The sequence below is a fragment of the Podarcis melisellensis genome (genome assembly GCF_964234715.1).
Source record: "Podarcis melisellensis genome assembly, chromosome: 12".
NCBI classification, from domain to species: domain Eukaryota; kingdom Metazoa; phylum Chordata; class Lepidosauria; order Squamata; family Lacertidae; genus Podarcis; species Podarcis melisellensis.
The window spans coordinates 49,316,323-49,330,973 of NC_138544.1; the positions used below are offsets into that span (position 1 = coordinate 49,316,323).

Genomic DNA, 14,651 nt, shown 5'->3' on the forward strand with positions numbered 1-14,651 from the left:
TTGCTGAATTAGGAATCCACGCATCACGGCCTTGCTTGCGTCCCATACTATCCTTTTTTCCACCTCCGTTCTCAAATTTATCTCAAAGTAATCCTTCAATATTTTTTGGGCCTTTTGATAAATTTCTTCATCTCTAAATAGGGTGTCATTCATTCTCCATCTGAAGGTTCCAGCCGTTGTTAATTTCATTTCCATCTTGACTGCGTTATGGTCGGAGCAGGTTTTTGTGCAGATTTCTGTTTTTTTCACTCTTGGTGCCAGGCTGCTAGAAATCCAAATTTGATCAATTCTAGTCCAGGTCATTTTTGCTTCCGAGAAAAAGGTTCCCTCTCTTTCCAGAGGGTTCCTAGTTCTCCAAATGTCGATCAAGTCCATGGTGTCAGTGAGTTCAAAGAAGGTCTTTGGTAGTCTCCCGTCCTTAGAAATTACTTGTCTTTGTGCCTTGTCCATGTTTGTGGAGACAACTCTGTTGAAATCTCCCATCATTATAATTTTAAAGTCCATAAAGTCCATTAAAGTCTCATGCAACTTCTTGAAGAACTCTGCCTTCCCCTCATTAGGTGCATAAACTCCAACAATTAAAATCTTTTCTCCTTGAATTTGAATTTCTACTGCCAGGTATCTTCCTTCATCATCTTTGAAGATCATTTTTGGTTCCCATTTTCCCTTGGCATAAATCACCACCCCTCTTTTTTTAACTTTGTCTGAGGAAACAAATTCCAGTCCTAGTCTCTTATTTATCAAAAGTTTCCTGTGTATCCTGGCAATATGGGTTTCTTGCAAGCAGATTATATCTAGCTGTTCTTTCTTTAATATGTGAAAAACTTGATCTCTTTTTCGGGGATGGTTTAGACCATTACAGTTCCAACTCAGAAGTTGCAGGGATATTTTTGTTATTGGGTATTTTTCCCACCCACTGCTCCAAGTTCTTGTTCCTCGTCAGTCGGTGCTGGGTTCAATCCAAACGATAGGTTTGTAATATCCAGTGTTTCCCTCTCTACAGTTCCTTTCTGAAAGTCCTCAGAATTTCTCTCCAAAAAGTGTTCTTTGTCTTGAATTGTTTTTATTTTGATTTTCTTCCCTTTGAAGTTGAAGGACAACCCTTGTGGGAATTCCCACCTGAATGGGATGTTATTTTGTTTCAATAGGTCAACTAAGTCTTTAAATTGTGTTCTCACCTCCAAAAAGTATCTAGGAATATCTTTAAAGATCTGTATTTGGGAATTTTTGATAACCAATGCCCTCTGGAAGTGTAGATTCAATATTTTGTCTCTTTCTTCCTTGGATCTGAGAGTAATTAAGCAATCCCTTGGCTTCTTGCCTTGCTTTCTGCCGATCCGGAAGGCTGTAGTTATTGTAAAATCCTCTTCCCCTAACTCTTCGCTCCAAAATTCTTGGAACTTATCTGTAAGAAATTCCCCGAGCTTGTCCTCCTCCTCCTCAGGTACCAGTCTCAATTTCAAATTCTTGCCTTTCCTCTCCAATTCCATGAGGGCCAGGGCTTCGTCATGTTCATGTACCTTCTTTGCAATAGGAACAAATTTCCCTTTGGTTTCCTCGGCCGTGGTCCTCGCGCTTTCAGCTATTTTCCTTGTCTCTGTGCTTTCCTGAATTAAACGATTTATAGAATCTGTATTAGTCGATATTATTGTCGTGTTCAAATCCAATCTTGTTGTCAATTCAGTCAATTTCTTGGAGTTCTCTGTAGTTTGCCTAGTAAGTGATTCTAAAGATTCATTTATCCTGAGTAGAGCCTGTGTCATGGAATCCATTGATACCGTTGTTGTTCTTTCCTGTGTTGCTGCTGCTCCTGTCAAGGAGCCTCTTTTCTTTTGAGCCTGAGCCTGTTTTGCTTTGGATCTTGTTGATATTTAATCCAGTGGGCCGCTCATATCTCAAGGTCGTTCCCACAGGAACAGTTGCAGTTGGAAAGTCCCACTGTTTCTATCTCAATGCATCAGTCTCTCTTTTAAGCCTCTAGAGGGAGTACATTGTATCCAGTACGAAAACAAAGAAACAGGGAAAGAAATAGCCATATAAAGTTCCGAAAGCGAAAGTCCAAGTAAAAACCCTACTTTGTTGCAATTTAAAATGTTACAGTTTTTGTCCACTAAAGTCCCGTTATTTTATTTCAGAAAAATCTTACTTTGTATCCTCAATCTAGTTTGACAGTTCACTTCAGGCGCTCACTGCTCAGGCAGCCTGGCCAGAGGTATCGGCAGTGGAAAGTTTCCCGTTCAAAACTCCTTTCTTTAAGCAGATAAAATTAAGTCAAATTTCTTCCCCCCCTCTCCTGCTCATTGGGGGGGAGGTCCTCTTCCGATGTCAGGTTTAACAGGGTTAAAAAGCATAAATGCGCCCCCTTTAAGCACAGCTTACTCTTTTCGTTGCTCAGTCAATCATGCAGTTCCGGGAGGCAGACTTCCTTACTTTTTGCCTATCCCGTTTTCAGCCGAATCTTCTTAAATTTTAAAGTCCCGTTCCGTTTATTTGCTGTTCTTACTCACGGGTGTTGTTTCCAATCGGTAGTTTCAGGAAGGAATCGGCGCTCTCCGTCAATGGCGACGCGGCTTCGCTCCGTGAGCTGGGTTGCGATCCTCAGCACCGCGCTCACACCCGATGCCGCTCCGGAGCCTTTAAAAAGGCTCTTTCGCGATACCGGGGGGCGCAAAGGTGCCCACCGAATCTCCTTGTTCACAGGCTTCAGCGCCTGTGATTTTAGGGGTCCCCCGCTCGCCGTAGCGGGTCAGACCCGAACTCACGGAGCAGTCCTGCTTCGGAGCTCGAAGCAAGGACCGCTATTAACGCTGGCGCCGACCGGAAGTCAATCAGATCTAAACTTAAAAGCTGAGCATAACCTACTAGAATTCACAACTTGTTCTTAAAACAGAACTGGGGTATACCTTCCTGCAATCATTTGTTTGCTTCTCCTGCTAAGGGAATAAGATGTCCACCACACAGCTTATCAAACTGCAGTTTTCTTATGGACTGGCTCTATTAATTGATGTAACAATCAACCAGGTGACAGGACATTGCACAAGAACTGCTGGAACCACACCATGGTACAATATGCAGTTGTTGCACAAGTGTCATAACTTTTGAACTAAAAAAAAAACATTTTAAATGTTTTAAACAAACTTATTATGGACTATTTTCCACTCCCCAGACTTGATTTTTTTAAAGCTTTACTGAAAGATTTGACAACAGGCATTTTATTTCCTTTGTATTTTGATGGGCCATTTTCACTTTTATCTGACCATCACAAACTGTAATTAGATCAGGTTTTCTTGTACAGATTCAGAGAGTCTGAGGGGTGGAAGGTTGGCAGTTATTAAGGTTGTTCAAAGATGTACACGAAAATGACTCCTGATTTATGGAAGCCTGATTCTGATTATCGGATTCTGGAGCAACTACTAACCACTAACTGTAATTTATATGCCACTGAAGATGACCACAAAGTTGAAGCATATTTGAAATTGCTATTCACCATGTACATTGGTGATTACACTTATTACTCACTGTCTTGCAATAAGAATATTATACTGCAAGGAGAGCTCAGAAATTGTATTTGAAGTCTCATTTTTTAATTACAGATTTTATGTCTAAATGGTAGTAAACTATCACTGCTATATTGTAATAGTTTGTTGTTCTTGACTTTTACGTAGTTTTAGCGAAAATTCTTCTTTTTAGTCTTGGCTTAACCTCAAGAGCAAGAAATCATGGAAGAGAAATTTCATGTAAGAATTAAGTTTGCCCCTGTAGTAACTCCTGTATCAAACTCCCTTAAACACTGTTTAAAACAAAATGCATGCATTACTTTCATTAAACAATATACAAAGCAAAGAACTTATGCAACTGATCAAGGAAGTAATGGCGTCTATGGAACTATTCTCTTCTGTGTTGGTAGTCTGAGCTTGGAGTGTATCTTACTTCCCATCCTGTAGCTACCTATGAGCACGAGGACAGATTTTCCTTGGCTCTCCAGAACTATCCTTTCCTTTACCACCAAGGAAGGTGGTTCTTTGTCAATTCTGCTGAAGAATTTAGGACACAAATGGGACTTTCTAGCCTGTGGAACCTGACAACATCAGGTGACCGACAGATGGACAACCCCACCCACCTATCAAGGCTGGCCCACAGAGGGGGAAACCAGTTCTTGATCTGAACCTTAGGCTGAAAAAGGTTCAGGAGAAGACGAGCTTGCAATATAACAAGATCTGAATTGAACCCTCAAGAAGAAACGGCCTACAGAACCATGAACAAGCAGGGAATTATGCACACACCTCCACGATACTAATGCTTATCCTTTTCCATACTTCGAACATCCACAGTGGAGTTCACACTTCAAAGACTTCCTCTTACTATTTAAGTTTCTACTTCAAAGGGCTCCACACTCTTCAGGGAGGCTTTTGTAGCCCACAGAGAGTTCAGGTCTCTTGAGACTGTTCTTCCTCCAGAGTTCATGCAACTAGAGCATGACTGCCCCTTTAACACACTTGCACTATCCAAAACTACCTTGTTTCAGGGTAAACAGGTCCTTCCTCCATGGAAACAACTTGGATTGTTTGTTTAAAATATCTCTCTCCTTCAAAATAAGCTTATCCATATTAGTAGTTTACTGTGCCCACATCTCATGTTGAAGTAGCCCACAAGCACAATCTGACTAGCACTGAAAATCAGGACAAGCCAGACATGGCAAACTGGCTACATATATCTTTTCCACTTGTTTCCACTGTTCATTTACAGAGCACAGTGAAGGTGCAGAGTCTTTACGTGAAAATAGCAAGCAGAGGAGGAAAGAAACCCCCCACCCACCCACCCCTCTCACATTGGAGCGATTATGGGGGCAGCTCAGGGAGGATCTGATAGAGAACAATTGGGAATACCCCAAGGAACCTGGTTATGACTAATTTTCCAAAGACTCAAGCATTTAAGGACAACAAACAATGCATTACGACAGAGATGCCTTGCATCCACTTTTTCCTATAAGCCCTGCACCAGCATCCCTTGAAGGATACAGGACAGACTGGGTCACACCCACAACATACATTTAAAGCCAGGCACATGGCTTGCCCCAAAGAATCCCGGGTACCTTAGTTTCTTAAGGGAGCTGGGAACTGTAGCTCTGTGAAGGGAAATCTACAGCTCCCAGGATTCTTTGGGGGGAGCAATGTGCATTAAATGTATGTTAGTTTAAGAACAGTCCTGTTTACGAATGATTTGGTTTACGAACTACGCAAAACTGGAAATAGTGTCCCGGTTTTCGAACTTTACCTTGGTCTAAGAACAGAATCCAAACAGTGGAAGGGCACCGGCAGCAAGAGGCCTCATTAGGGGAAGTGCACCTCGGTTTAAGAACGGTTTCGGTTTAAGAATGGACTTCCTGAACAGATTAAGTTCGTAAATCGATATACCACTGTACAGCAGTCCAGAATATGGACAAGAATTTTACTGATTCCTCCGACCAGAAAAAGAACAGCACCAGGAAACTCCGCCCTGATACAACTAAGTCTTCTGCCACCTAGTGACTAAACTATATAATGAGACCATCCTGAAGTAAGACCCATCCGCACATTACCCTGGGATGGTTATCTCATTAAACCTGGGAGGGTTTAACCCCTGACTCTCAGGAGTCAGGGGATAATAGAATAGGTAAAGCAGAAAGGAGCAGTTTCAATTAAAGAAAAGACACAATGCCATGTATCCAGTCTCTCTGTGTTTCACAGATTGGGAAAGAAGTACAGCAAGTGGCCATGTGAACCTGGTTTGTTGTGTATATGCTAATAACAGTGTTCACAACAGTGGACAGTGGGGCATGTCTTATGCCAAAGAGGCATAGTGAATCAGATGGGTGAGCCGGCTGTGTATATCTACGTCTAAAATCAAATTGTGGATTTATGCCAGTGTAGACACTTTGGCCAAAACTGCCAAACAATTGTGGGATTCCTCACCCACACACCCCACCCTTGCTACAGAATCACCGGGCAGATTTCTAAAGCTCCTTACAACATGCTGAATATCCCCATTATATAAGATATATTTTGAAGTGTACAGTAACCAGCAAAGACAACTCAAATTCAAACAAAACCTCAAATATGTTTATTAGGGACAAGCTGCCAGTGAAATAAAACTTGAAGCCATAAAGAATTCATGAGTAACCACAAGCTGGACTGCAAAAGAAACAGCTGAAAGCCTTTGAAACAAACCTCAATCACTTCAAAAAATATTATTTAAGATGTTGTAAAATAAATAAATATTATTATACTGAATAATGCATAACATTAGCCTCAGGTTTTTGATGCAACATGTGAGAGTGGCTCAAATGACAGGAAAACGACTGATTGGGACAGCAAGGTGCCTATCATTCTCAGGGGATAATAGAATCAATGCAGTGCAGTGTGAGGAGTCTAGTAGGCCCAAGACAACAAGCAAACTGTCACCTTTTCCAAAGTACAAAGAGGCTGTATACACACCATATATTTAATGCACACTTAAAGCACACTACTTCGCCCACAGAATCCTGGGAACTATAGTTTTCAAAGAGTGCAGGGAACTGTAGTTCTGTGTGGGTAAACTATGATTCCCAGGATTCTTGGGGGAGGGAGAGTCGTTTGCTTTAAATGTATGGTATGTACACAACCGTGGTCTCACCAACCTGGCCAATTTGTCTTTTAATGTGTTTGTGCCAGTCAAGCACAGACTATAATTTTTAACAACAAAGAGAGTGCACAAGCAAGAGGAACTGACATTCCCCTCTGCTTCACCAGCTCGTGGCCCACCGTATCAGGCACCTTCCCTCAAGCTTGGCCCATTTCTAGTTTTGGAACTAGGCAAAGACAGGGATGACAGTACAGAGGAATCTGGACCATGGATAAGGAAGGGGAGCATTTTCCATCCCATACCAGAATGTGCCTTTTCATGTTAAACTCAGACCAGGAGTGCTTTTGAACAGGAACAGGGCAGGCACGTCAACAACAAATATAAATGCCACCTTCCCACTTTAGCCCCAAGTATATCAAGCTGGGAGAGTGAAGTTGCAGGTGGCAAGAAGCCCAGGGAACAAAGGAGGAGCGCAGGCAGTGGTTGCATCTCAAAAGGTTGCTATTCCTGTGGTTCTTGGATGGAGCAGCATACAAGTGGTCTGGATGAGCCGGGAAAAGTAATGGGAAGCAAGAGCAGAAGACAACACGTTGCAGACAGAAGTAGCAGAAATAGAGCCTAGAAATGAAAATGGTTTAACTAATAGTTTTGTGCATTAATAAGTGCCTGGGGAGAAAATATGCTGCCTGTCCTTTAAAAAAAAAAACCCATAAACCCCTATTGATAATAAAGGAACTGAAGGTCTATTTCTGGTTCCCAGATTTGGCTGCTGAGAATCTAGAATGGTATTTTTCCTCCTGCATATATCTCTTCGGCCTATCATTTGGTTCATCCCAGGGCTCATGCTGTTGCACTTGAGAGCCAAAGTCTGTGATAAGAGAGAAAAATAACAAGCTTGCTAGCAGAAGCCCTGGCTGAATCAAGTGACATAAGAGGAGGGTGGAGAGGGAGACAGAGAACACCATTCAAAGCAGCTGCTTCCCTCCCTTAGCTAAGTCCAAGGAGGCATGAAGCAGAGGCTGAACGGCTATATGTTTAACAGAAGGACATGGAGGCAACAGTTTCCCCCACTTTGTCCCCAGCACCTGGTAATCAGAAACTTACTACCTATGAGCTTAACAGGTTCAAATGATGTCATATACAGTGGACACTTGGGTTGTGAACATGATCCGTGCGGGAGGCACGTTCTCAACCCGCAGCATGCCGCGTCTGCGCATGCGTGGATTACGATTCGGCGCTTCTGCGCATGTGCAAAGCGCGATTTAGCGCTTCTGCTCATGTGCGACCACCGAAACCCGGAAGTAACCCGTTCCGGTACTTCCAGGTTTGGCGGGTCCGTAACCTGAAAAAATGCAACCTGAAGCGTCTGTAACCCGAGGTGTGACTGTAATGCATTTTGCTAATCATTTAAAAAGCAAGTTTGCACTGGGCAACTCCTTTCCTTTCTTCCTCATCCACATCGCTCCTTCATCCTCTATTCAGCAAACACATGGAATCTGTATATTTTTTTAAGGTTGACCTCCCAATTCTGAGCTAGCTTGCACTTTAAGACGGCAACTATCCAAGCCAGAAAGAGGGTAGAGTTGCACATTTTAATATTATAATTCACACCCCACTGGAAAAAAATTGAATATATGGCAGCCATGCTCAAATGCGCATTTCAATGAAACTTCTTAAGGTGTATCTGTTTTACGCCTATGGCCTCTGATTGGAGCAGGTGATGCAGTCACATATCTGCTTAGTTAGATCAAGGAAGGTATCTGAGAAGGAATGGAGGCCGAAGTGGCAACCCCAAAATCTGAATGCGCTTTACAAGGCTACACTTCCTGGCTACTGGTGGACAGTGGACCTCATTAGGTAGTTCCAGTTATTTGTCATAACATCAGAACATACCCCACATATAAGGTGCAGAATCAAGTTCAAGTTCAAGTCTGAACACTGAGAACATCTGCAGAGAACAAAACAGCAGCTTTTTGGAGGGATCTAGCAAAGAGATTGTTTGGATTTTAAGGACAGAACTCTTATGCTGGGATTAACACTGTCTGCCTGTGTCATTATGTCTGCAACCCCATATTAGCCGCACAGCTTGTACATTTGCAAATCAGCAGATATCACCAAAGGGACCATAAATCTTCAATGCTTTCTTTTCCAAAGGAAATTTACTTTAAGAGCTGCCCTGGACTAACAATTGCACAGGGAAGATAACATGAAACAATAGATTAGTTTTGGCTTACTTGCTCTAAGCTACCTTGAGCGCCTTATTACGGTAAATCAGTTTTAAAATAAACGAATTTGAAAATACTTTACTTGGAAAAGGTCTGTGCCTTGCAGTTATAATTCCCAAGCAAGTTAAGTCTCAGAGTTTAAGTGGTTGAAGAAGCTGTATGGTACAGACATTGAAGCTTCTACACCAGATTCTGCCCAATTGCTCCTTTACTACATTCCATGGTGATGACAATATATTTTATTCTAACACCAGCTCTTAAAATCATTTTTGGTTTAACTTCTTTCCCTTTAAGGGAGAAAAAGTGAAATACGTAGCACCAAACTTTCCCCCATCTTTCAGAAGTTAACCTATTTAACTAAAGCATGGCATATAACAAGGGCAGTGAACAGAATATAACCTCTTTAGAAAATCATGCAGGAAAAAGCATGAAATATAGCACTCTCAACTATTCAGCATTTGCTTTTTACAAAGGAAATTTTTGCATTCAGTGCTGAAAAGGCAAAGCATTCAACTGCAGAACACCTTAAGAAAGCTAGACAGAAATAAAACATTTTTACTCTGTGCAAGAAAACCTGAGAACCTAATTGCTCTCTTAGCCTATTTAAGCGAGATTCTTTGGCAAGCAGTAATTATCTTTTGTCACTTGATATGATATAGTATCTACTTATGGGAAATGGATATGTCTTAATTTCTGTGTAAACTACATTTTGTTTTACACAACTAAGATCTGGCATTATTAAAACAATGTTTGCAGAAGCCATAAAAGACTTCTTTTTACAACAAATACAAATCAATGCCAAGCAATCTTTCTAATTTGTACAACAAAATGGGGACACTTGTGTTCATATTTTTAAACTGCAATTAGCTATGAAGTCAAATAAAACAGCTGCATTCATGCCACTGATGACACCTCAGAATACTCAACACCCTCATTTTTCCAGGAATGCAAGGCTATAATAGGAGCACATTCCACTTTCCAGTACCACACCTTGCCAAATAATGTCAACATATAGCATTAAGCCATCTTGGAGCCCCGCTACATAAAAATGGGGTCCCACGCATGCAACAACACACATTCTACATTGTCACATTGCAAATTTAAATGTCAGGCTGAACAATGCATGGTGAGGTGGAGGGGTGGGGTCTGAAAAGTTCTCAGCTGAATTCCACTCTATTTAAGCTTACACACACACACACACACACACACACACACACACACACATATATATATATATATATATATATATATATATATATATATATATATATATATATATATATCCTTCATATTTCGAACAACTGCATCTGGTCCAACCCATACCCTTCATATTTCGAACAACTGCATCTGGTCCAACCCATTAGCGTCCTTTAAGTTGCTTCTCTCATGCTGTGAGTCATCTTGATTTAAGCTAGGAGTTCTTTGGGAACCAATTGCTCATTGGTGTCGGAACATATACAGCGATGGCTTTGCTCCAGTATTTTGGCAATAATTTCTAGCGATACTGCATGGAGTATCAGCTTAAAAACTTCCCAGTTCCAGGTTGAGAAAGCAAGAGAAAGAAATCGCCGTAAAGGGACAGAGACCCAGCCATTTCACTTGTTGCCTGCATCATATAAAAGGTTCTTCTGTCACAAAAATGGCCAGCATACTTCATTCATTGTAGTCTAGTGGTGGTTTGCCTGCAAAAGATTCTTATTCATTCTCTGGCAGCTACCAAGCAGGGTTGCGAGGACTCCAGAACCTTTGAGATCCACTCCTAGTCATGGTTGACAGTGCGGACCCAGATGGACCCGTAATTTGACTCAGTATGATAAAGCTTTATCGGTTTCAGTGCGGAAGCCATAAAACAAAGAGCTGCTAGGATTAAAATGCTCATCATATTAAGTCTAATAAACTTTCTGAATGCAGTGAAGAAGAATATAAGCCTACCTAGGGAAAGAGTGTCTTCCTAGGTCACTTGATACTTCAGGAGTAACTACCTTTCAACAATACTCCAGACCTTCGGAGTTTTCCTTCCATTAGTTATATTTCAGCCCACGAGATAAGAAGAGAAATGCAACTACACATAAGGTTTATCTTTTTTTAGCAGCCTTTCTCTTAATAATTAAATATAGAGCATCTGGCAAGGAGAATGAGATTGCCTGTAGGATTTTTAGTTGACTGTTGCTTTAAAAAAATAAAAAATAAATACAAATCATTTTGTAGTCTATTTTTTAAAAAAGCACACACAAAATTGTACAACAACACACTGAATAATGTGCTTCTCTTTCAAACTCTATAAGGGATTCTCTGTGGTAGATAAGAATATGGACACAGATAACACCTAAAGCACTAAACACTGGGTTGTTGTTGTTTTTTGTCATTTTTGCAGATTAAAAAAAAATGAAACTAGTTTGCAAAGATGTAAGCATCTGTATAAAATAACAGGAAACCCATGTAAGTTGGTTTTTGATAACCTCCCATACACACACCAAGAAAAAAAACCCTTGATTGTAATTTATTACCTATTTCATTACAACTATTTTGGTAAAAGAAAAACATTATAATTTAACTCACCCTCCAAATTTGTTTAATTCTGCTAGCTCTGGACAATTTTGCTCTGTTCATCCCAAACGTCTTCAGTTCCGATATATATCCTATACAGGTGGAAGTTTGTTCTACAGTCAAGACTATTTGGAAAATAAGCACGGCAGTAGAGTGATAGGTATATTCTTAAAAATAAAAGGCATTCCTTAGCTTTTACTGCTCCTTCCAATAGCCATGCAGTTCACAGCTCAGCATAAAATAGCCAATAACTGAACTTGGCATTAAGGGGAGGGGGAACGAAAGTCCTCTACGGAGAGCATGGGGCAGCAGGCTTCATCCGACCAGCGCTAGGATTGGGTTAGAAGGAAGATAAAGTTGTCCCTGTGCCAGACATCCAACCTTAAGAAGAGGCATGAACTGAAATGATGTAGCTTTCAGACACTGTCAGGCTGAGCTCTTACTTAGGGGCTGTTTTAATCCTGCTCTTTTTTTGCTTTTTTTTTTAAAAAATGCAAATCTGCTTCAAGTCATACAGAAATGAAGAGAAGTTATTACAGAAACACTGGAAATAATCTGCAATGAAATAAAGTGATGATAAGGATATATTCCTCATGCGGTAGCTTCTAGGGTTTTATATGTTGCTAATGTTCCTTGCCCTAATTTCAGCAAATGGCAAATGAAGGGATTACGAGCATTATAAATTGATTTTTTAAAACAGCAGCAGCAAAAACAACATAGCTATTTCTATTTCACCAGCCATTTCCTGCATTGGGAATTAAACAGCCTGACCATCCACTTTAGCCAGAAAAGGGCGACCCTGCAACAGTGCTGAATCGGACTGGGAGGGGCTGTGTGTGTTCTGCCCTGGTTCAGGAAGGCTTTACAAATGTTGGATTGTGACAGGGAGGACAGCACAGATCAGCATAGAACGGAGCTGTTCCTTCTTTCTTCCCGTTCCTTGAAACCAACTGGAACCACTTTAGAGCATATGTTTTATGAATGCATGCCTCTCCCCACTGTAAGTCTTAGTTCCTACCCTCCATCTGCTTACCCTGAGCTAAAGGCCCGCTTACCTTCACCCTGAACACCTGCACCAGCATTACTGGAAATACAGAGCTGGTGCGCAAGCCCATCAGTTCTGCAACCACTGTGGAGACTGGAATCCACCCACTGTATTACATAACAGGGGCTGCCAGCCTTGCTCACCAACCCCACCTACCCCCCACCCCCTTGCCAACCCTCTCCCCTTATACCTCAACCTAAGCCCCTCCCCCCCACAGCTCCTTCAATGGAATACTTGACACCCCTACTCTGATGTCAATTCCCATCCTCTTAAAGATCACCCAAAATTTCCCCCTCCCAATAGGTGGTCATGCATACTGCAGCGTGACAACCTTCTTCTTACATAAATACTGTACGGAAATATACTCAGCTATATGTCACACCATCATAAACAATTGGACTTGGTTTTGTTCACATGTGAGTATTGGGACAGTAACATCAATTATGATGATTGTGTGCACACTTATTGCCTACACCTATTTTGGGTGTTTTAAGGGAATGCTTGCCGATCAGAAGGTCAGCAGTTTGAATCCCCACGACAGGGTGAGTTCCCGTTGTTCAGTCCCAGCTCCTGCCCGCCTAGCAGTTCGAAAGCACGTCAAAGTGCAAGTAGATAAATAGGTACCGCTCCGGCGGGAAGGTAAACAGCATTTCCGTGCGCTGCTCTGGTTCGCCAGAAGCCGCTTAGTCATGCTGGCCACATGACCCGGAAGCTGTACACCGGCTCCCTCGGCCAATAAAGTGAGATGAGCGCCGCAACCCCAGAGTCGGTCACGACTGGACCTAATGGTCTGGGGTCCCTTTACTTTTACCTTAATACCAGGAACAGCTTCAACTGGCAGGCTAAACCAGGGGAGGGTAACCGATGGGTCACAAACCCTTGGTGAGTTAGGGGCTTCCCCTGCATGTGAAGACAGGCTCTAGCAGGAGCAGCGGTCAAGAAGGCAGTTTCTATATGTGTTGTAGAGGGAAGCGAGGGGCTTGTCGACCTGAGAAGGTAACCTATCTATGAGAAAGAAAACCCCCACTGCCTTGCAGGATATCTTCAAGAGGAGAAAAGGTTAAGGAGCAAACCCTACAAAAAACGTGGACTGAAGTCCCTAAGACAGTTGGATGGCACCAAACATATTGCTCTGCTTTCCTTTGGTGCCAAAGCTGGTGCCAAACATATTGCTCTGCTTTCGTTTGGACCACAGCAGCGAGGCTGAGAGGGGGGTCTTGTTGTCTGGGCAGCCCAGGACCTCCAGACACACTGCCCAGGCTTGTACCCTGGAGAGGTCACTTTGGGGCTAACACAGTGGTTTGACTTCACCCCTGGAGGCACATTCCATTGTTTCTCGAGACAGAGGAATGTCAAGAAACGTGGGCACAGAAATGCCATGTGAAAGCCTTGTGGAAGAGGGTGTGAGGTAGGAAAGGTTCATCTGTAGCTACCTTAAGCAGTTTCAGAAGCCTAGAAAATCTGATGGAGGCTATCTATCTATGAGATTGGTTGGAAACATTTACAAACGTTTTACATTCCTACCTTTACAGTGTCCATCTCAAACAATTAAAAATGAAACCAAGAAATGACAATATATATATATAAAGACTATGGGTAAAGCAGTCTGTGTGTGGAATGTCGACAGAACTAAAAATTAATAGTTTAATATTTTACAGCAGAAGGCAACGTGTTTAGGCAACCAGTGAGGTTATAAGCCAAAGGTTTTCCTAAAAGGGAATTACTTGCGAGTATATAAAGCTAGAGTCAGGGAGTCAGATAACCACTCCCAAAGCAAAGGTGCCACTACCGAGAAGTCTCAAGATCTCTCTGCCTTTACCCATACCTGCACAAATGAGAAAGCCACCAACACTTATGATTTAAGAATTGTGGAGGAACCAGTGTGGTCTAGTGGTTTATGTATTTGCTACATCTTGGGAGACCAGGGTTCAAAACCCCACTCAGCTATGAAGCTCACTGGGTGAACTTGGACCAGTCTACGGTCTCTCAAGCTAACCCTACCTCACAGGGATGTTATGGGGATAAAATGGAGAGGCCAAGTGCCATTTTGAACTCCTTGGGACAGAAATGTAATATAAATACTTACAAATGTAAAAATCACTAGCAGATGCAGGCAACATGCTCCTAACTCTCCCCACTACTCTCTCAGAAAAGGCAAGTGGAAAAACAAAACTTCATGCAAGTACACGATCAAAATGTGACCAGAAGAGCAAGATTGCTTTTATAAAGTTACT

The 14,651-nt window shown here is 42.0% G+C and overlaps 1 protein-coding gene across 6 annotated transcripts in view; it reads right to left on the reverse strand.

The window, feature by feature from the left end:
• The window catches only part of DPP6 (dipeptidyl peptidase like 6), a 492,205-nt gene that overhangs the window by 268,872 nt on the left and 208,682 nt on the right, over positions 1–14,651 (reverse strand). Inside the window, exon 1 of one of the 6 annotated variants that reach the window (XR_014173296.1) lies at positions 11,385–11,488. The exons of the other annotated variants lie outside the window; for them this stretch is intronic. The gene's annotated coding sequence lies outside the window, so the exon portion shown is untranslated. Of the gene's footprint in view, positions 1–11,384; positions 11,489–14,651 lie in introns of those variants that run through there. 6 annotated transcript variants of the gene reach the window in all.